This window comes from Schistocerca piceifrons, chromosome 7 (genome assembly GCF_021461385.2).
Source record: "Schistocerca piceifrons isolate TAMUIC-IGC-003096 chromosome 7, iqSchPice1.1, whole genome shotgun sequence".
NCBI classification, from domain to species: Eukaryota; Metazoa; Arthropoda; class Insecta; order Orthoptera; family Acrididae; genus Schistocerca; species Schistocerca piceifrons.
The window spans coordinates 537,657,746-537,680,394 of record NC_060144.1 but is presented as its reverse complement, the minus strand read 5'-3'; positions in this window follow the sequence as shown (position 1 = coordinate 537,680,394).

Sequence of the window (22,649 nt, the reverse complement as noted above, 5' to 3'; positions counted from 1 at the left end):
TGTCAAATGTTCAGTTTGGTTTTAGAAATGGTTTAACAACTGAAAATGCTATATTCTCTTTTCTCTGTGAGCTTATGGACAGATTAAATAAAAGTTTGCGAACGCTAGGTGTTTTCTTTGATTTAACGAAGGCTTTTGACTGTGTTGACCACAAAATATTACTGCAGAAGTTGGACCATTATGGAGTAAGGGGAGTAGCTTACAATTGGTTCGCCTCTTACTTTAAGAACAGAAAGCAGAAGGTAATTCTCCGCAATACTGAGAGTGGTTGTGATGTTCAGTCCCAATGGGGCACTGTTAGGTGGGGCATTCCCCAAGGGTTGGTGCTGGGGCCACTGCTGTTTCTTATTTATATATATGATATGCCTTCTGGTATTACAGGTGATTCAAATATATTTCAGTTTGCTGATGACACCAGCTTGGTAGTGAAGGATCTTGTGTGTAATATTGAAACAGTATCAAATAATGTAGTTCATGAAATAAGTTCGTGGCTTGTGGAAAATAATTTAAAGCTAAATCACAGTAAGACTAAGTTTTTACAGTTTCTAATTCGCAATTCAACAAGAACCGATGTTTTGATCAGACACAATGGGCATATTATAAGCGAGACGGAACAGTTCAAGTTCCTAGGCGTTCGGATAGATAGTAAGCGGTTGTGGAAAGCCCATGTCCAGGATCTTGTTCTGAAACTAAATGCTGCTTTATTTGCCATTAGAACAGTATCTGAAATAAGTGACACTTCAAAACGAAAAGTAGTCTACTTCTCATATTTTCATACGCTTATGTATGGTATTATTTTTTGGGGTAATTCTCCAGGTTCAGAAAGGGTATTTTTGGCTCAAAAACGGGCTGTTCGAGCTATATGTGGTGTAAGTTCGAGAACCTCTTGTCGACCCCTATTCTATAGTCTGAGTATTCTGACATTGCCCTCACAGTATATATTTTCTTTAATGTCGTTTGTTGTTAGCAATATTAGCCTATTCCCAAGAGTTAGCAGCTTTCACTCAGTTAATGCTAGGCAGAAATCGAGTCTGCATGTGGATTGCACTTCCTTGACTCTTGTGCAGAAAGGAGTGCAGTTTCTGCTGCATCCATTTTCAATAAGCTACCACAAGAACTCAAAAATCTTAGCAGTAGCCCAAACTCTTTTAAGTCTAAACTGAAGGGTTTCCTCATGGCTCACTCCTTCTATTCTGTCGAGGAGCTCCTGGAACAGCTAAAAAATTAAGCAACTTCCAGTGTTACATTGTTGATTTTCTTTATTTAAACTTACGACTTGTCACCTGAATATGTTTTTTTTATATTTCATTTTATCTGTTTCTAATATCGTGATATAATTTCATGTATTGACTCGTTCCATGACCATGGAGACTTCTCCTTAATTTGGTCCCATGGAACAATAAATAAATAAATACGTTGGTCAATAAGCTAGGGCTTTCGCAGTTAGTCCGTATGAACGTGAGAGAATCTGGAGATTGAAAAAGAAAGACTTAATGTATGCCTGTCATCTTTTAACAGGATGTAACGCCGGAAATGCATATCATCCTATTTCCATCTATTGTACTATAATTTTTTTTCCTTGTTTTGTTACCTCAAGATATGACATTTCTGTGTCTTTATATATTGTAATTGTTTTACTATTTGTATATATATATTTATGCATTTATGTCAATGTATAATTGTTTGTTTTGTAAATATTATTTGTATTTTTACGCTGGGTCTTGCCTAGGGAAAACTATGCTATCGAACGAATACATCCATAGGTCGTGTGGAGAACCAAAGTATTTAGGATCTTTGGTAGTGTGAACTTTGCCGCGTGCAGGGCGGGCAGAGCAGAGTCTGGCTGGAGTAGAGCGGTGGCGCAGGTGTGTAGAGTGACGCTCCCGCGAGTTGGCGCGCTTTCGGGGTTTGGCAGCATGTAATTGGGCTCGACTTGCTATGATAGTTTCTGACAAGGTGTCACGGACGGGAAGCATTAGCTGGCGCACATCAAGAGCCCGTTTCGCCTGGTGACCGTGTCGAGAAGAAGGCGCGCCAACATCCAGCTTCTGCAACAGCGACGGCCGACAATGAGTGACTGTCGCCACCTCCTCGATCGACGACTTCAAACCTTCAATCAACCAGCAAGGAAGACTGAAAGCACATAAAGTTTTAGAACTGAATGCAGACCTCAGCTTTCCAAACTGTTAGATTTGCGTCACAAAATTATAGCAACTTAGCATGAACCTTTGTTACTCATTGTCCCAATTGCATTACCAAGCAGGGTCCCTTCCTTTTCCGGAATGAACCCGAGTGCCGTTGAAATTCAAACGCCAGCATTAAAGTAATATCATTCCATTTCACTGTTTTAATTTCAAAGTTCAGTTAAGGTATTCATAGCTGGCTACAATACTTATATTACACAAGCACAAGTTAAGAGTATGAGTTTTGTTACCATATTTTAGCTTACCTGCAACTGCAGCTCAGCTTGGTACGTACTAAATTTTACTGTTGTTAATTGTTCAGAATCATGTAATTCAAGTTCAAAGTTAAATCTCTTATTTCTAAATTGCGTGGATTAAAGTAGCTTTTGAAATGATTGTTGAGGTAGCCCGAGATTAATCTTATTATTGAATTTCGTAGTGCTTCAGAATCAAAATTCACTATTAATTTCAGTCACTAAATAAACTTTCAATTTTCCGGTTTTATTAATTCTTTTGCTAAATTAAGTCAGAGTGTAGCGAAATTTATTACTTCTGACAAACGTTCGGTTTTTCACACAAGTGTCAACCTTCAGTTGCCACGATTTCAGTGCTAAATATATGTGCATTAATCTTTCATTTTCAGTTATTATAGTAGTTGTCCATGGTACTGGCGACCGTAATTTTCCCCAGATCTCTAATATCTAATTAATGCCTATTAATTGTTAACGTAATGACCGCACATTTTCTTCCTTTATTAACTTTACCCCTTTTCAAAATTAATTTCCACCAATTTCATTTGCATTTTTCCTTTCATTAAGATGTAACCCTTTCCTCCCTCTTTACCGACAGATTAACTTCGGTGACGATTGATTTTCCCAAATTTCCATTAGATACACGCGGTTTAATTTTTCTCTGTCATTAAGGTTGACAAGTGAGGGGGAGGTTACAAGGAGAACATTCATATGATGTAGAACTTTTAAGTTTTACGTTCTGTTAAGAAAGGCAGAAGGGTGACCATAATGTAAGTGTTGGAAATAGACAAATGTATGACACAGAATTGCAGCGTGGTGTTAAAGATCAAACTCAGCTTCCTTTTCCCATCTATTAGCGTAAGATTTAGTTGCAAATACCAGATAAAAAATGCAAAGTCTTCTTTAACCCTTGATCAACTATTAAATGAATGTGAACATGAAACATTTCGTGTTTCCATTTTAGTTACAAAACTATTTTTACTGGACACGTTTTTATTTTACCATCATCTTTACAAATAATGTCTAAGTCGCACGTCAGTTTGTAAGTGTTGCGATTTTCAGTAGTCACATGATGATGGCCTAAAAAGCCGAAAGGCGGTTAGTTTTGAAGAACGGTTGGAAATGTTTGCTATTTATTATGTATTTATTTACATGAATTGGCCAACTAAGGACCACGTTACAAATTTTATTTCATGTTCATTGTTTTCTTTCTCTTCTCTCGGGCTGCACTTCTGCTTGCTTCCATTTTTTACAGATGTTCAGCTGTTAGTTTCTGTTGGTCTTCGGTTTTGGAGCCTCTTGAAAAACCTCGAAATCAGTTATTGCCTTTCTGTATTTGTCCTGTAAAGTATGAGCCAGACAATAGGGAATTTTACTTTCTTATATGAGATTTCAAACGGTAACTTCATTTTTCCGTTACGGCCAAGCCACGACCAGCAGTGTTAGCTGCCTGTAAATTCTTTCGTCCCACGGTCTAGTAACAGTAAGTCAGCACCGAGGAAGGGCACCCTGGCCACGCGCCTCTTTCATGTGCTTACGAGGTAACGCCGCCCCAGGCGTCGCTTAGCAGGCAACGCTCTGGTAATTTCCATGCCACCTGAACGGTTTGCTCGGTCCCGACCAATCAGGACGGAGGAAGCCGGGCCCACTCTTTTGTATTCTTGCTCACCCGCGAGTCGGGTGCACGCCGTATAGCATTGAACATCTCCCGCATCTCCCGGTGCTGCGGCACTGTGGACTTTGTTTTGGCAGACAACCACTTCCGTTAGCTTCACGAACTATGTCTCGCCAAACTCTACGCTCTGGCTCACCCACACCTCCCTAGGCTAATGTAGCCCCTTTCAACATGCTTTCGCCAATAAATGGCCTTATCTAAAAATTACCCTATTCATTCCTTAACGCCCACCGCCTGTCCATACGCGCCATCCTGTACAACTGGTGTCAGAAGAGTTGATCCGTTCCCGTAGCGACTTTGTCGCTACACCATATTCTTTCAGGCAAGACGCCGTGCACTTTCGCGCCTAGAACCGCACGGCCACTCCGGCCGGCCATAGTGATTTCTTCGCGAATTAACAATACTGGGCGAGTCTGCTACTATCACGGCCCGAAAGACGCGCAATATTTTGCCGTCAGCTTGTGTGTTCAGGACGTTCCCCAAGCGACCATTTTGTTCAACTTTCTCGTTTTGAAAGTGTTTTCCAGAAAATCTTACGGTGGCTGTGAGTACTTTTGTGACCAAGAGAGAAACGGAGTCTTCATCACAGGATGTAACAGTTTTCTCCGATCTAGCCTGGCATTCTCTGAGAACTGGAGAAGTGGAAACCTCCGACCGCCAACTCGTCCTGTACTTAACACGTTCTCTCCTTACAGCAGCCACAAAGTAAACATTAATCTATAGACAATTTATTTTCACAGAGTTTTGTATCTTATACACAAAAACGTATTTGAATGTATGCATCTATGAAAAAGAATCAAGAGCAAATTTAAATCGAGTACCTGTCTTACCTGTGTCAAAGACAAAAAGTCAAAGAGCAAGCAAGTAAATTAAATAATTAATTTTTACTTTGTGATTAGCAGTGTCATTTCCCGATGAAAATTAAAACAACAGATTCAACACTGGTGGACTACAAAATCTTAAGAGACAGTGATTTTTGGAACCGCACGTGTCAAGCAAAGAGCAGAGGACACAGACAGGACAGCTGAACGGCGAATTTCTTGTGTGGCGACTTACCAAAGGTGCGCACGCCGCTGGTTTTGCGCGGTCTGTGGCCGCCTGTCGCGTTTCCCACGAACGACACATACACGCGCACACAACACACACACACACACACACACACACACACAATACGCTCGCGCTCGCTGGACATATTTCCCTCGGCTCAAAGCATCGTATTGATTTCTTCTTCGGGCGTGATCCGCTTACTGCTTCCGTCCAAAAATTCTCAGTATTACTCTTTGCCAACTTCAGTCAGACTAAATACCATCAGTCTCTGACGGCAAATATTTTTCTTCCGTTCTTTTAAACCACGTGAATAATCACCGTGGTCGGGAAGGTCCGTATTCAGACATTGAAGGCTCGAACGTAAAAACCCTGTTTCTTTTTGCGATGTGGTGATAAAGTCAATCCCAATCAAAAACTGTTCATCACGTGTTTCATACGACATCTGATTGCAAACATTTGTTTAAAGGTTTCTGTCATGTACTTAAAGATTTAAACAACATTTGCGATGACAGGGATGCCACTACTTTCCAAAATTGAGTTTCCCTGATATTTCCCGGCTTTCCAGACCATTTTTAGCATTTTTCCCTGACACACTTTGAGATCTCAAGGATAAGTAAATACATAAGTTGACAAAAAAAGTATAAGGACTTCTGTATTTCTGAACATCTGAGTAAAACTGTTAAGTACTAACGTTAACATATTTTGTAATGAACTGTTTTTAGATGCAGAAAGCAAGCCGAATGATATATATGTTTCATTAACACCATTGACATTATTTTATTTCATAAAGGCTTGCAGTATCTGTAATCCCAGCCTAGTACAGCTAGTCAAAAGGGCACCTGTCAACATAGTGCAGTGTTTAGTATATCAGTCAGTGTATGTGTTGTTCTTCGCATCAAGATGTGAAAATATAGTTAACTCAATAACTTTGTAAATTTCATCTAAACAGGCATTTTTTGTTATGCCTTTGTTTCACCCATTTATTGTTTCATTTAAACTGTGTGTAAATTGTTTGTCGTATGGGTCGGGGCATGACTGCAGTGAAAACAACGACACAGTAACATGCTCATACACGTATAGAAATCTGCACTGTCACCGATATACATTACAGATTGGAAGGGGGGGGGGGGTGCGGTATACCGTGACTGGTGTGCCGTCCCCCAATCAATAAAAGTTTGAGTGCCTCCATTTAACATGAATATCGAGAAAGAGTTTAATTGCACTCGAGATAAGTACCAAAACATCAAATTGGCTCTAGCTTGCAAAGTGGACGATCTCGGAATTAAATTTTTGCAACGCGGTGATTTAATTACGAGATATAATTCTATTTACAGTAGAATATTTGTTTTGACATTTGCCTGGCTTTGAATTGCGTAGATACCTTTATTGCAATGTTTTGGATTTTCACGTCAGAGGAAAGTGAGATGCAAGTGCCGCGCTTATTCCGTGGACAGAGAAGAGAGCAGTTTTTCTTTATTCTGTTTCGGTGGACGAAGACGTGTGCGTGAATTAATAATTCGTCTTGGTGATTTCTCCGTATTATTTCAAGGGAAAAGTGCTACATTGGTTAACTGGTACATTAATCCAATTCCGTTACGTGATAACGTCGACGAGCGTAGTTTAAAGTCACAGAGAAAACACAAATAACACTTTGGTATAGGACGCGCTCAGACGCATTGTGTGCGACTGACTTTGTCGAATTAATTGAAAACATGCAGATTTGAATACCCGCGCGATAGACAATAGTGTGGTGCGTAAATAATTAGCGGCGATTTAAGAACTCACCCGTGCTATGTATTAAAATATTGAATTTTGAAATAATCGGCAATACGGAGTAGCTTATTGATTCCGTTGGTAGGCTGCATGAATCATTCAGCACAATTACAGTTGTACACGAAATCACACTATTTAAGATGAGTGGATGCAGAGTGACTGCAGTTTTTTCTCAGAGGGATCAATAAACCGCTGTTCCACATATTCTATGTTGTTCGATTTTCTCAATGTGAAACCAATCTCTTGAACTTTGAATGCCAGTACACTACTTACCTGTCGGAATTTTGACACGCTTACCGAAACTCTACGTGACGTTCTCCCTCGCTCCTTCCCTGAAACGAGCAAGCCAGAAGACAAGAAGACACAACGCCAAGCGGTTCATGTGGTGATGCGAAAGAAGGAAGGGAAGAAGCGGTTCATGAGTATATTGAAGGCATCTATGAGGCTGAAGATTTCTCTAATGTGATAGAGGAGGAGAGAAGGGTAGATTTAGAACAGATAACGGATCCGGAATTGGAATCACAATTTCAAACAGATTTGGAACCTTAAGACCGAATTACACACAAGGGATCGATAACACTCCATCAGATTTTCTAAAATCATTGGGAGAATGGCAACGCAACGACTGTTTACCCTGGTGTGTAGAATGTATGAGTCTGGCGATATACCATCTGACTTTCTGAGAGATATCATCCACACAATTCCCAAGACTGCAAGAGCTGACTAGTGCGAGAACTGTTGCACAATCAGCTTAACAACTCATGCATGCAAAATGCTGACCAGGATAATATACAGAAGAACGGAAAAGGAAATTGAGGATGTGTTAGATGACGATCAGTTTGCCATTGGGAAAGGTAAATGCACCAGAGAGGCAAATCTGAATTTGCAATTGTTACTGGAAGCAAGACTTAAAAAAAGGAAGAAGTTTTCATAGAATTTGTCGACTTGGAAATAGCGTTCGACAATGTCAAATGCTGCAAGATCTTCGAAATTCTGAGAACAATAGGGGTAGGAAAAGCCTGGTAACAAATAATATGCACATGAGCCAAGCGGGAATGATAAAAATGGACGACCAAGAACGGAGATGTCGGATTAAAAAGGGTTTAAAACAGGGACGTAGTCTTTCGCTCGTACTGCTCAATCTGTACATCGAAGAAGCAATGATGGAAGTAAAAGAAAGGTTCAGCAGTGGAATTAAAATTCAAGATGAAAGCATATCAATTACACGATTCGCTGAAGACATAGCTATCCTCAGTGAAAGTGAAGAAGAGTTACATGCTCTGCTGAATGGAATGAACAGCCTGGTGAGTACAAATTATGGACTGAGAGAAAATCGAAGGAAGACGAAAGTAATGAGAATCAGCAAAGATGACAACAGCGAGAAACTTAACATCAGGATCGATGGTCACGAAGTAGATAATGTTAAGGAAATCTGCTACCTAAGCAGCAAAATAATTCATAACGGACGGAGCAAGAGGGACATCAAAAGCAGACTAGCATTAGGAAAAAAGGCATTCCTGGCCAAGAGAAGTCTACTCGTATTAAATATAGGCACCAATTCAAGGAAAAAAATTTAGACAATGTACGTTTGGAGCACATCATTGTATGGCAGAGAAAAATGGACTGTGGGAAAACCGGAACAGAATAGAATCGAAGTATTTGAGGTATGGTGCTGCAGATGAATGTTCAAAATAATTTGGACTCATAATGCAGGGAATGAGGACGTTCTACTGAGAACTGGAGAAGTAAGGAATATGTTGATAAAAACTGAGAAGGAGAAGGGACAAGATGATAAGACATATGTCAAGATATCAGAGAATGACTTCCATGGTGTTAGAGGGAACTGTCAAGGGCAATAGCAGTATAGGAAGGCAGGGATTGGAATCCAGCCAGCAAATAATTGAGGACGTAGGTTGCAAGTGCTACTCTGAGATGAAGAGGTTGGCACAGGAGAGGAATTCGTGGCGGGCCGCATCAAACCATTCAGAAGACTGATGGCTCAGAAAAAAAAATCTCCCATAATATTGTGCTTAGGTTGTTGTACCCATTAATGGGTGGTGTTTTGAGCCGCATATTCTCTGAAATTTTGCAAGAACACGGCGTTTCGAAGGATCTGCGGGAAACGTTTTATCAGATTGAAACTATCCCTCTGCATTAGGCGTGAAATTGCGCTGATGCACTTTTGGGGAGGTTCACGCCTCCCCCTGAGAGATTAACGATGTATATTGAGGACATTCGGACTGCTCAGTCTTGGAATTGCAATATACGGAACTGCAAGTGTTTGACAACCCACTAGAAGGCATGAAGACACAGGACTGTTCCTGCATTACAGTCTTCAATGAATCTTAAAGGACCGAGGTTTACGAAAATCAACAGCGGGGAGGATGGGAAAGGGAACTGAGTGTAATTATCAGGATGCCCGCGTGGGTTTCAGACAACCGCAAATGGTCTTCTTGAGAATGGGTGGGAGCAACGTGTGTTTTGGATGCAACGATGACGGGCACTTTGTGCATCAGTGCCCTGTTCAATACAGGGTGAGGCGAAACAGTTGACACCAGTTCAGGCAGGAGAGCCGTATAGGTTGTGGTTTACCTAAATGCTGTCTAGGTATTAAGGATGTGAGGGCGAGCCCAACTTAATCAGTTGCCTGTGTGTGCACTTATTGGTTCAGGTAGCTCTTTTTCCCTACTTGACTATCGGTGGAGATTGGAATTTACGACTGTTTCTAAGTGGCCTTACTTGAACCCTTTCTCCAATGGATGTCGGAATATTAACGTACAGACGTTTCCTCTGATGGGGAGCTGCGAGCGAAATTGTCTGTTTCGAAATCTTCGTGGCAGACAACTTGGTCGTGCTCAAGAATTTATCGATGAAGTCACTTAAGGATCATGACATTATATGAAGCTGGGGTTTGATGTTGGATTGTCAGGACACTGTTGTTTAGTTTGAGTTTCGTCCTGCTGAGAGCTTGCTCTTATCCTCGAGTCGAATTACATTCGGAAATTGTAGTGTGTTACCATCTCCCACAAGATTTCAAGTCAATCATTTTCGCCTGGTCGACGCAAAGCAACTTTTGTAAGTCCTTAGTCACTTTCAGGAGGTGCCGACAGACAAACTGTAGGTTACCAGTAAAATTGAGCTTAAGATCAGTCTCACTCATCAGATCCAAGTGAGGCAAACTCAGCACAGAGTTTCTCTGCCGAGTGACTTGGACGATGATACGCTGCACGAGAGGTTCATCAGGCCTTCCACATCACCGTATATTTCACCAATATTTCAGGTACCTAAGGGCTAGAGGGGATAGTTTTGTGAAGTGGTTGATAACAGGTTCCTCGACGAAAAGATGGTTGTAGACCCAACACCGCCGTCAGATAACATAATTGTTTCACTTGGTTTGCTGGAGATCAACTTTTTTACAGTTCTTAATCTCAACCAGGCATACCATTAGATTCTTAAACAAACGATCCCAATCGCACTGCCGCCTTTTGTACTGATTGGAATGTGTACGAATTCACCAGGTTCACTTTGGTTTGTCAACGGGAGCTGGCGTCTTGTCCCATCATCTAGATTATGTCCTCAGTATTTTTAACTTCAAGTGTGTCTATGATTCTTTGAATGGTGTGGCCATTTACAGCGCGATCCTTTGGGAGCATCTGCAACCGTTCTGGTCCACCTTAGAGAGGCGGGACTGACCGTGATGCCGTCTAAAATTGCGTTAGTATGACGTCAGATTTCCTATTTGAGGCATATACTTTCTGCGGAAGACATCAAGATACACCAGGAGTGAACCAGTGATTTGTGTTACTGTCGTGCTCCTAAGAAAAAAAATGGTTCAAATGGCTCTGAGCACTATGGGACTGAACATCTATGGTCATCAGTCCCCTAGAACTTAGAACTACTTAAACCTAACTAACCTAAGGACAGCACACAAAACCCAGCCATCACGAGGCAGAGAAAATCCCTGACCCCGCCGGGAATCGAACCCGGGAACCCGGGCGTGGGAAGCGAGAACGCTACCGCACGACCACGAGATGCGGGCGCTCCTAAGAATAAGAAAGGTGTTGGCAGATTCATTGGCATGGCCATTATTTTCGAAAGTTTGTGCGCAATTTTGTACAGTTGGCCGGTCCTCTTAATGATCTGCGGAAGAAGGGAGTTGTTTTTAGGTGGGCCGAAAGTCATCAGTCATCATTTGAAGCCATTATTAATCAACCAGTTTTGGCCATTCGCAGCTTCCATTTGTGGTCCAAACCGTCATTCTGGAGTGGCTGCCGTGCTCTTGAAAGGGCAAAATGTTGAGCGACACCCAAAATCCTACGCGTCAGGAAACTGTCGTCTGCTGAGATGAAATGTTCTATATACGAATAGCAAGCCTTGACGGTCCTCCTTGATCTCCGAAAATTCAAGTTTTATCTGGAGCCTAGAGAGTTTCTTTTAGAGACCTACATCTAGACCCTTAGCTGGATTCTGGCGCGTAACAGGAAAACTGGACAGATTGCTCGATAGGCGAAACGCATTTCCACCTTTCATCTTAACCTTTGAAACACGTATGTATTCAGTAGCAGCGATGGCAAGGCATGACAGAATCTCTGACCAGAGAGTTATTTATCCTGTCTAGTCTGCGCTTGACTGCGCGAGAGTTCAGTTGCGAGTAGTCAGTTGCTAGTTGCACTCAGTCAGTGCTATTAGCGCGCGCGAGACAGTAATCGTGTGTGAGGAGTCGGCGGGCGTCGACATGGGTCTCTGGTCACGATTTAGGACGAGGTATACTGTTATCAAAGGTAATGAAGCAGCATTGCGCTCAGCCAATAACATCTGTTAATTGTAATTAATTTGTTCGAGAAATGCCCCAATAATAATTTTGTTTTCAAAGCAATCGTTTTTAAGAAAAGAATCATTCCAATTGAAACAATATTTCCTATGCTTTTCCTCCCAGAATCAACTTATCAGATTAATTATTGCACAGGGCCTAAGGTCAGCGCAGCTGCCCTTATAAAATTTATCAGGTTGATCTTAACGTTAATTTTGTGGGGACTTAACATTTTTGCACATTTTTATTATCATTGAGTTTTATTACTGTGGAAAGCTAACATTTGGCATTATTTGCAATTCTATTCAATTCTCTTCATTTTCATATTTTCACGGGGAGTTGACATCCGGACCAGGATCGTATTTCGTTGAAAATCTTCTGAAAAGTAGCCAGATATCTGCTTTTATTTACTAAAATATAATTGCAATTTGGCGCAACGCTTTTGCTAATTTTGTGACTTTCTTTCCTCAGATCATCGGCAATTCGTTGCTCTTTGTTGTATTTGTATTTGTTGGATTTTGCATTGTCTTTGTCTCATTTGTGAATAATTGTGACTATTGTAAAAATGCCGCGAAAGACTGTGAATTGTGCATCGCGAAGTATAATGAGTGAAATAACCGAATTAAACAACTTGACCGATAGTAATTGTGACACGCAATGTAATGATGAAAATCCTCCGTTTAGTGACAATCAGTACGTACCGACCACTAATAATGATTTTGATCTTAGTGATGAACAGACGAATTCAATTGTGTCCTCTGTTAATTTGATGACAATTGATGACGCGGGGCGTTCTGTTGCAATGAGCGCTGCCCAGCTTAACGCAACCGGTTTGCAAAATTTAAGTAACGAACAGACAAATTTTTCTAATGAAAATGAACAGTATAATCAGAGTACGACAAATTTATTTAATTCCGAGGTAGTAACTAATAGTACACGTCCGATTAGCAAACATTTTCAAGAATCACAGAATATCCAAATGGGTACACAAATTGGACAATTGCAGGTACACCATCAAACAACACAGAGAATAGAAATGCTAATTTTGGCTCGGATCAATTTATGGCATTTTTACGACAAATTAATGAAAAACTAGACAATAATTCCAAACAACTTAGTGAACAGAAGAAACAAAATAGTGAAAATTTAAGAAACAACTTAATACAAAACAAGACAAACTTAGTGAAAATTTCAAACAACTTAATGAAAAACATGACAACCTTAATGAAAAATTAGACAACAATTCCAGACAGCTTAGTGAACAGATTAAAGCCGTTGCCGCGCAGCGTCATGATACTAAAGAACAGTTACGCGAGGAAATTGAGGCTTGTTCAAAGAAAAGTAGCGTAGAAATTAGATCTGTTGCTCAAGAATTAAGGGAAATGCAAACAGCTACAAAAGCAACACAGTTACGCGACGAGTTTAAATTAATGACAGCAGAACTTTCGCGCACGTTGGATGCAAAAGTAGACGCGAAATTCGACCAACAGAACAGTCAAATTGACGAACGTTTTAATCACCACCTACAAAACAGTGATACGAGTTTCCGTAAATTTATACAGGAACAAAATAAAGTAAAACAACAAGTGATGGAAACAATTACCGCACAGAGACAGGAAGATAAACGTAAATTGTTTGCGAAGGCAAAAACATACGTGGACAGCAATATTGCTGCAGTGTCCGATGAAATTAATACCATCAAACAGTCGAACACAGAATTATGTGACGAAATTTCCGATCTTAAATCGAAAACAGACACATACACAACAGATTTTCAAACAGTGACCGACAGACTCGAACAATTAGAACTAACACAGGATTCCGATGACATCAAAGCTGACGTTAAAAAACTGAACGATACCACACGTAAAATGCAAAAAACAGATTAATGCCTCTGACACTAAAACCGATGATCAGGTAAAAATACTGATTGAAAAATGTGATGAATCGGCCAATCGTATTGATATTATTGAAAGTAATAATGACAGCAAATCAGACGATACTGCACCGATTTTGTTTAACCAAACACCTGAATTCCAAAATTTACAGCAGACAATCAATGAGATCGATTCGTCTAATAACACATTGCGTAGAAAATTGTCAAGTTTACAGCAATAAGTAACAGAGATAAGAAATATTTCAGTTAATAACACATCACAGCAGACGCCACTTTGCGAACATTTGTCAGACTCACGCAGCGCGTGTAATTTAGGTAATCTACAGAGAGTACGTGAGTTAGAGTCAAACAGATTCCCATACAATCCTGAACCTGTTCCATCATACAGAACGATAATTTTGATTACAAGCATTTTCTGTCAGTGAGAAAATTTAAAGTATTTAAAAATGACAGAACACAGATTCACCCACTGGATTGGATACAACAATTTAGCTTTGCTTTTCCACCGACTTGGCCTGTAACGCATAAACTTGAATTTATTTGCAGTTTTTTGGAAGGCGAACCGGCAACTCGTATGAGACCGATCGCGAGACAATGCTACTCAGTAGAAGAATTTCAGAATGCTTTCCTGTCAGCGTATTGGTCGAAGACGGCACAGTGCGGAATTAAAGATCAATTAATTAGTTTACCAAATTACGAGAACTCAAATTTTTCTACTGTCACGCAATTTTTTGAGCACATGGTCTAACAAAACCAGTACCTAAGTGAACCTTACAGTGAATCTGCACTCATACAATTATGCATTTCTAAATTACCACGATCATTAAGAGGGTCACTTATAACGGGTCAGCAGAAGGAAAACATTTCAGCATTCAGAGATCTGTTGCAGCTTTTAGAAGTGCAGCAGTCAGATTATTCCTTCGTAAACAAAAACTTTTCATATAATAACCAAGGTCAACAAACATACAGCAGTTATGATCAGGCACGTAAATTCAATAGGAAAGATAACAGACGCCTTAGGAACGACAACCACCAGAACTTTAATAGCAGACAAAATTTTAATTATCAGTATCGTCAATAAGATCAGCAACAGGAACCACATTTTAGTAACAATAGAGGTTTTTCACAACAGCATGAAAGTTAGCCGGTTAACATACCTAACCAACAATGTAATACACAAGGTCAACCAAACTTTAATGTTTCGCCGTGTGCACGTATAGTCTCAGCTCCAACAAATAGTAACGCACGGCAGCAAGGAAATAACTACGTACAGAAAAGACAGTATTTCAATTCCTATCGCAATGCACCACATAGGAATGACTATCACGACAGACGTAAACATAATGAGCACAATTTTCAGCGTACGTTCAATAACAGTGGGCCTTACGAGCAGCAAAATGATCAGCAACAACATATTCTCATGAATGAACCCGACAGTGGGTATCATCCAGAGCGTAATACGTCTGGAAGAAATAATAGAACAATTCAAATAGTCGAAATGCCACAGAATCGTCCTGACAATAATGACACGTCACATAGAATTTGACTAGATACTGTACAGGTCGCATCTTCCACTAACACGAGCACTACTTTACACACGCAGAATGCTGTTCACGAAAATGTAATTACTTTTGACGATATCAGAGACACTCTTTTGCAGGAAAGACCAGTTGTTCAGAAAACCATTTCACACCCTGTCATCGAAATTAAAATTGGATCATCGAAATTTTCAACAGTAATCGACTCCGGATCACCTATGTCAGTTATATATGAGGAGACGTTCAACGAGTGTAATAAAGAGAATACCTATCCTACATTACCATTAGGCAAAACGAAAGTGAAAGGAGCAGTATCGAGTAAAGGAGTAGACGTTAAATTACAGACACATTTATCATTTTGTATTGCAGGTCATACTTTTCACTCAAATTTTTGGATTGTTCCTTTATTGACAACAGACGTTATTCTAGGTACGAATTTTCTGGTTCAACACGACGCAGTTATTGATTTTCAAAATTCCTATTTAATGCTAAAGGATGAAACTGTACAATTGGCTATAGAATTTCAGCACTCACTATCTGCGGAAGAACAAACAATTAATCGCACAGAGGTCATTTCCGCAACACGTAACATAGGTTGTAATTCCACATTGATCTTAGATACGTCCGTACATAACTATAATACTCCAGACGAAGCTGACTATGACGTAATACAAATGATTTCTGATAAAGTTAAACAAACCAGTGCAAATGCAGACGACGAACGTACGCAACTGCACAACATTCTTTTACAGCAAGCTCCAGTTTTCGACAACATTCCTGGTACTATGTCCGGTTTTATGTATGAATTTCAAGTCAAACAGCACGATACATTTAAAGCCAAGCATTATCCCATTCCATATATCCATAGAGAACAAGTTAAGAAGGAATTGAAAGATATGCTTGACCAAGGAATTATTGAACCGGCAGTTAGTCCGTACATAAACCCGCTACATATTGTTAAGAAAAAAGATGGCTCACTTCGCCTCGTGCTTGATTCACGTCACATCAATGACATAATTATTAATGAAACAGATCGACCCCAGACACTAGAGGAACTACTACAGAAATTTCACGGTACTGCTATTTATTTCACATTAGATTTGAAATCGGGATTTTGGTAAATTCAGCTCCATCCGAATTGCAGAAAGTACACAGCATTTCTCTGTTTTGGCGGCTGTTATTTTGTAAATTACCATTCGGCTTAACTATTTCTACTGCAGCTTTTATTCGCGGTTTGAACACAATACTTCCGACAGAACTTAAAGACAGAATCACGACGTACGTAGACGACATTCTTATTGCAGAAGCTAACTGGACTGAACACAATCTGATTCTAGAACAACTGTTACAAACTTTTCGTGCACAAGGACTCACAGTTAACCTCAGTAAATCGCACTTTGGCAAAACTTCTATAAAATTTCTTGGACACGTAATTTCAGCAGAAGGCATTGCGCCTGACCCGGAAAAACTTCAAGCTTTACGTGACATTACTGTTCCTACAACGAAGAAGCAACTACGCAGTTTTTTGGGTTTAGTTAACTTTTTTCGTAAATTTATTCATCACTCTGCTTTAGATACACCTAGATTATGCCAATTGACAGGTAAAAACACTATTAGGTCTTGGGATAAGCAAGCACATTCTGAATTTATGAACCTGAAATACATCTTACCAGAAATTTTTTCCATTGCTACCGACAGTTCTAACACCGCTTTAGGAGTACATATTTTCCAGGAAATTGAAGAAGATGGTTCTACAGTAATTAAAAACATCGCATTTGCATCTCGCATTCTGTCACCTGCTGAACGAAATTATTCCGTTACAGAACTAGAAACATTATGTGTTGTTTGGGCTTTTACGAGATTCGGGCATTTTCTTTATGGCAGACATACCACCGTTTACACAGATCACAGAGCGATACAATTTTTACTTTCAGCTAAATTCACACACGATAGATTAAGCAGATGGAAGCTTTATTTACAGGAATTTAATTTCACAATTGTTCACATTCCCGGCACACAGAATGTTGTAGCAGACGCACTATCTCGTTCTCTCAGCAACAATCAGCAAGACGTCGCAACCAACTTCTGCAAAGCAAATTTCAGCGTTATGTACATTCAACAAGTTGCATTTGAAAATTTTATTTCGTCGTCATTACATGACATAGCAAAGGAGCAAAATAAAGTCAACGTGTGGAAAGAAATTAAACACCTTTGGCAAGATAGGAATAATGTTACGATTAGAAACCATTACACTGTACGCAATGACATTCTGTTTCGCCGCTCTCATCCTGACAGCAACAATTGGTTATTATGCATTCCTGAAGAACTGGTTAACAAATTAATCTGGTATACTCATTTAAGTTACACACATTACGGAGCTAGAAAATGTTTTCATATACTGGGACAGAACTGTTATTTTACCAACATGGAGAAACGTATACGACGAGTTTTAGCGTCATGTAAAATCTGCCAGAAAGCTAAGTCAGACACAACTTCACATATTCCTCCATTATATCCTATTGTTGCTGTTAAATTAAGACATATGGCCGCTGTAGACATTTTTGGTCCCATTCCCAGAACTAATAGAGGTTTTTGCTACATCTTTGTCGCTGTTGAACTCACTTAAAAATTTGTTACCTTCACTCCGTTACGCAAAGCTACTGCTAAAACTGTTTCGAAAGCATTTGTAAAACATTTTCTATTTCATGTAGGGCATGTGTTGAAAGTAATTTCCGATAATGGATCACAATTTCGTTCTGCTATATGAACACGCATGTTACGAGCTAGAAACATTTCTCCGATCTATATATCTAGGTACCATGCTTCTTTGAACCCTTGTGAACGATTAATGAAAGAAATTGGTAAACTGTGTAGAATATACTGCCATAAAAGACATATTGATTCGGACACACACATACTCTCATTCCAGGATGTAATTAATTCCATACCAAATGAATCCACTATGCTATCTCCGTTTGTTATACTGAAAAATGCTGAACCACCTAACAAAATTAAAGAATTAGTAACGTTTCCTACTTCTCGTCGACTACGACACCATGAAGTAATAGACATTGCGCTGAACAACATCAAACGTGCCGCAGAGCGCCGGAGAAGACAGCAAAAACAGGTTTGTACACGCCGTGACTTTCACATTGGACAGAAGATATTAGTATGTACACACCATTTATCTAACAACATAAAAGGTAGGTGCAGTAAATTTGAACTTCTATACGCAGGTCCATATCGGATTCGCAGCATTCCTCACCCCAATGTTGTACACGTCGAAACTTTGAGAACCAGAAAAAGTAAAGGCAATCGCCATGTATCCAACATTAAACCCTTTATTGAATGAAGATACTTTAAGATTTGACATGCTGTAATGCCATTTGCTAATTTTTATGATCACGTTGCAATTATACTCACATGACTACTTCCTGACGATTATCGTATTTTTTCTTGGCAAATGCCCGGCAAGGTAAGGCTAGCAGGTCGCTTTTCTTGTCGTTACACATCAGACCGTGCATATTTTTCCAGATGAATTTACACATTCTATGACCATTTATGCAATTATATTTATGTGATTATTTACTGATGACTGTCGTATTTTTTCTTGGCAAGTGCCCAGCAAGGTATGGTTAGCAGGTCGGTTTACTTGTCGTTACACATCAGACCGTGCACATTATTCATTTTTTTTATGTATGTACGATTGTTTCATGTTTGTTTGTATGCATTATGAAAATAGTTAAGATATAGCAAACACCAGTTGACTTTGACATTTTGCCTTATGATATTTCAACTTCGTGACTACTTTACTCTTTTGCTGCTGCATTGTGATACACTGGGTACATTTTTACCTCTGAACACTATCTATGTTTTCCACATGTTACGTTTTCTGTCATGTTATGGCATATGCTTAATTATGTTACCATAAACAAGTCATTATTTAATGAGTATATGATTTAAATGCAAGATATTAATCTTTGTTCATCAATTTCAGAAAGAAATGATGCGTGAAAGAAATAAATTAAACAAAATGGGAAATTCAGCTTCGGAATGAACGAAAGAGAATGCAATACTTCGTGAGGAAGAGTAAATGGATCAGAATTAACTAGCATTAACAAGAATATACTATACACATCGTAGAATAGCAGTCTTAACTAATTTTTTCTTTCAGAATACGAGGCGATTGATGCAGGCTGTCAGACAGAACTACACATCTTAGTTTTACTGAAGAAATATGATAGAAATAAGGAATAGTTTTATAATGAGTAATGAAGTGATTTTTTGCAGATGATAATGAATGCTGATGAATAATGATGAAGAATATGCTACTATGGATAATGAAGTTTTTCTTTACAGGTGATGATAATAATGGAGTTACGATAATATAGATAATGAAGTGATGGATAATGAAGTTTTTCTTTACAGATGAGGATAATGTGGAAGTTATGTATTCATGCTATGTAGTTATTTAAGTATTTGTTGCAGTTAGCTTTGACAGCAGGTGTTATATTGCATAGTATAATGACTGAAGGTTTTGGAAAGGACAGCTATGGAACACATTTTTATACACATTTCACTACCTGTTAATTCGAAGTTCACTACTTTTCAGCATAAAATGCGTTTCTTCTTTCAGCATAATAATCCATTTTAGTATATTTTTGCAGTAGAAATTATTTATGAAATTAATGTGCTAGAAGCAGTTGTTCATTAAATCTATGTCATCTATGAATGTGATCACATATACTCTACTTGTTTCGTAATATTGCTACAGCTGACTTATGACGAATGACGTTACACATTTTCATTTACAGCAACAACCCAAAAGCAAATTTTTTTTTCTTTTTTCCCCTATAATAACCCAACGCAATGCATCGCTAACAAAAAAATGTATTACCAGTCCCAAATAATGATACCAGTTTAAGAGAGTTCTGAGTAATGCTGATCAGCTACGAATAATATGTCACTTGAATAATGAATGCTACTAATTATGCTTTGTAACAAGGATATTAATGCTACTAATTATGCTTTGTAACTGGGAAAAGAATGCTACTGATTATGCTTTGTAACTGGGAAAATAATGCTACTGATTACTGTATTGAGATGATTACTGTATTTAAATGACCAATGATTAATTAATAATGCTTTGTAACTAGGAAATGAATGCTATAATTATGCTTTGTAACTGGGAAAAGAATGCTACTGATTATGCTTTGTAACTGGGAAAATAATACTACTGATTACTGTATTGAGATGATTACTGTATTAAAATGAGCAATAATTGATAATGCTTTGTAACTAGGGAATGAATGCCACTAATTATGCTTTGTAACTAGGAAATGAATGCTATTAATAATGCTTTGTAACTAGGAAATGAATGCTACTAATTATGCTTTGTAACAAGGAAAAGAATGCTACTGATTACGCTTTGTAACTGGGAAATGAACGCTACTGATTACGGTATTGAAATGACCAATGAAAATGTTGTCTGTAAATCAATTAATGAACATTTTTCTGTAATACTACATACATGGTACAGAAATGTTCAGTAACTGGGCTATGAATGCCGCAAACTACTAATGTAATTCCCAATGAAGACTAGTATGTGACTTAATGTCCTTCACTTTCTGACCTAACTACCCTGAATTACTGTAATATCCATTTGTCCTGTATATCCTCTTGATCATGGAGCACTATATTTGGGTTTTGCACTAATTCTACGTTGATGTGCCTTGTAAGAGCGTTGTGTTGACACGCCATGCTGTCCACCACCGTGAGCGATGGAGACGTTATTATGGTCCCACTGTTTGGTGTACATGATGTACTGCCAAAATGATAACATGGCATATTACTACGACATTTCAGTGTCTTGGCTACACTGATAAACACTTCTGGGAAAAGAACTTCAGATTGTCTCACTTGGTGTTGTACTTCTGTGGAAAGATATGGACTTTCAGTGCAGCTGCGTGCAACCTAAAGTGCTACAACAATGATTCAATCCTTCCCTTTCCTATCGTAAATATTGTAACATAGTGAAAATCATTTTTTTGCTAACATCATTTGTATTCATGGCCTATACATTTTTTTCGATATATTGTGAATGTCAGTGCATGTGCATTTTTTCTAACATAATTTCTACCTATTGTATATACATTTTGATTTGCTGATATGTTCTGAACTGCAGTGCATGTGCACTTATGTCACTTGTCAACATGATTTTTTTGCCATTACGTTTATTTGTTGTGCAAATGCTAAAGAGTTTTTCAGTGCGTGTGCACTTATGTCATTTGTTTTGTACTCATTGTATATATATATATTGTACTCGGTGCATGTGCACCACAATTACTTCATGATCTACATCTGAATATTCTGTGATTGTAAAGTTAGTTAGTTAAGAAAAAATTTGTTGCTCATCGCAAGTCCAAATGACTCGCCATCGCTGCCAAATTTTTGCCCCCCCCCCACCCCCCCCCACCCCCAGTGGAGGGTTATGAAACACGTATGTATTCAGTAGCAGCGATGGCGAGGCATGACAGAATCTCTGACCAGAGAGTTATTTATCCTGTCTAGTCTGCGCTTGACTGCGCGAGAGTTCAGTTGCGAGTAGTTAGTTGCTAGTTGCACTCAGTCAGTGCTAGTAGCGCGCGCGAGACAGTAATCGAGTGTGAGGAGTCGGCGGGCGTCGACATGGGTCTCTGGTCACGATTCAGGACGAGGTATATTGTTATCAAAGGTAATGAAGCAGCATTGCGCTCAGCCAATAACATCTGTTAATTGTAATTAATTTGTTCAAGAAATGCCCCAATAATAATTTTGTTTTCAAAGCAATCGTTTTTAAGAAAAGAATCATTCCAATTGAAACAATATTTCCTATGCTTTTCCTCCCAGAATCAACTTATCAGATTAATTATTGCACAGGGCCTAAGGTCAGCGCGGCTGCCCTTATAAAATTTGTCAGGTTGATCTTAACGTTAACTTTGTGGGGACTTAACGTTTTTGCATATTTTTATTATCATTGAGTTTTATTACTGTGGAAAGCTAACATTTGGCATTATTTGAAATTCTATTCAATTCTTTTCATTTTCATATTTTCTTGGGGAGGTTACACCTTTAACTGGCGACGTGCCTATCTTGTCGCACTGCAGGTGAGGAGCGGTCGCCGTAACCGTTGTATTGCAGGCGTCGTATAAGCATCAGTACGATGTGTTATATAATTTTACGTACATAACTACTTTAAATAAATGCATGTTAACTAAAAGGAATATTTATTTATCTGCAAAATGTATTTTTATAAAACTTGGCTTATCATGATCTACAAAATGTATTAGGAATGAGCCGAGCAGTAACGACACAATATCATTAAAGTAAACACTAAAATTTATTTATATTACAAAGCATTCTCTGAAAGAATAAATTTTAATATATTCTGAGTATATTTTTTTTTCATACAATAAAAGAAATGCAGTAACGCAACT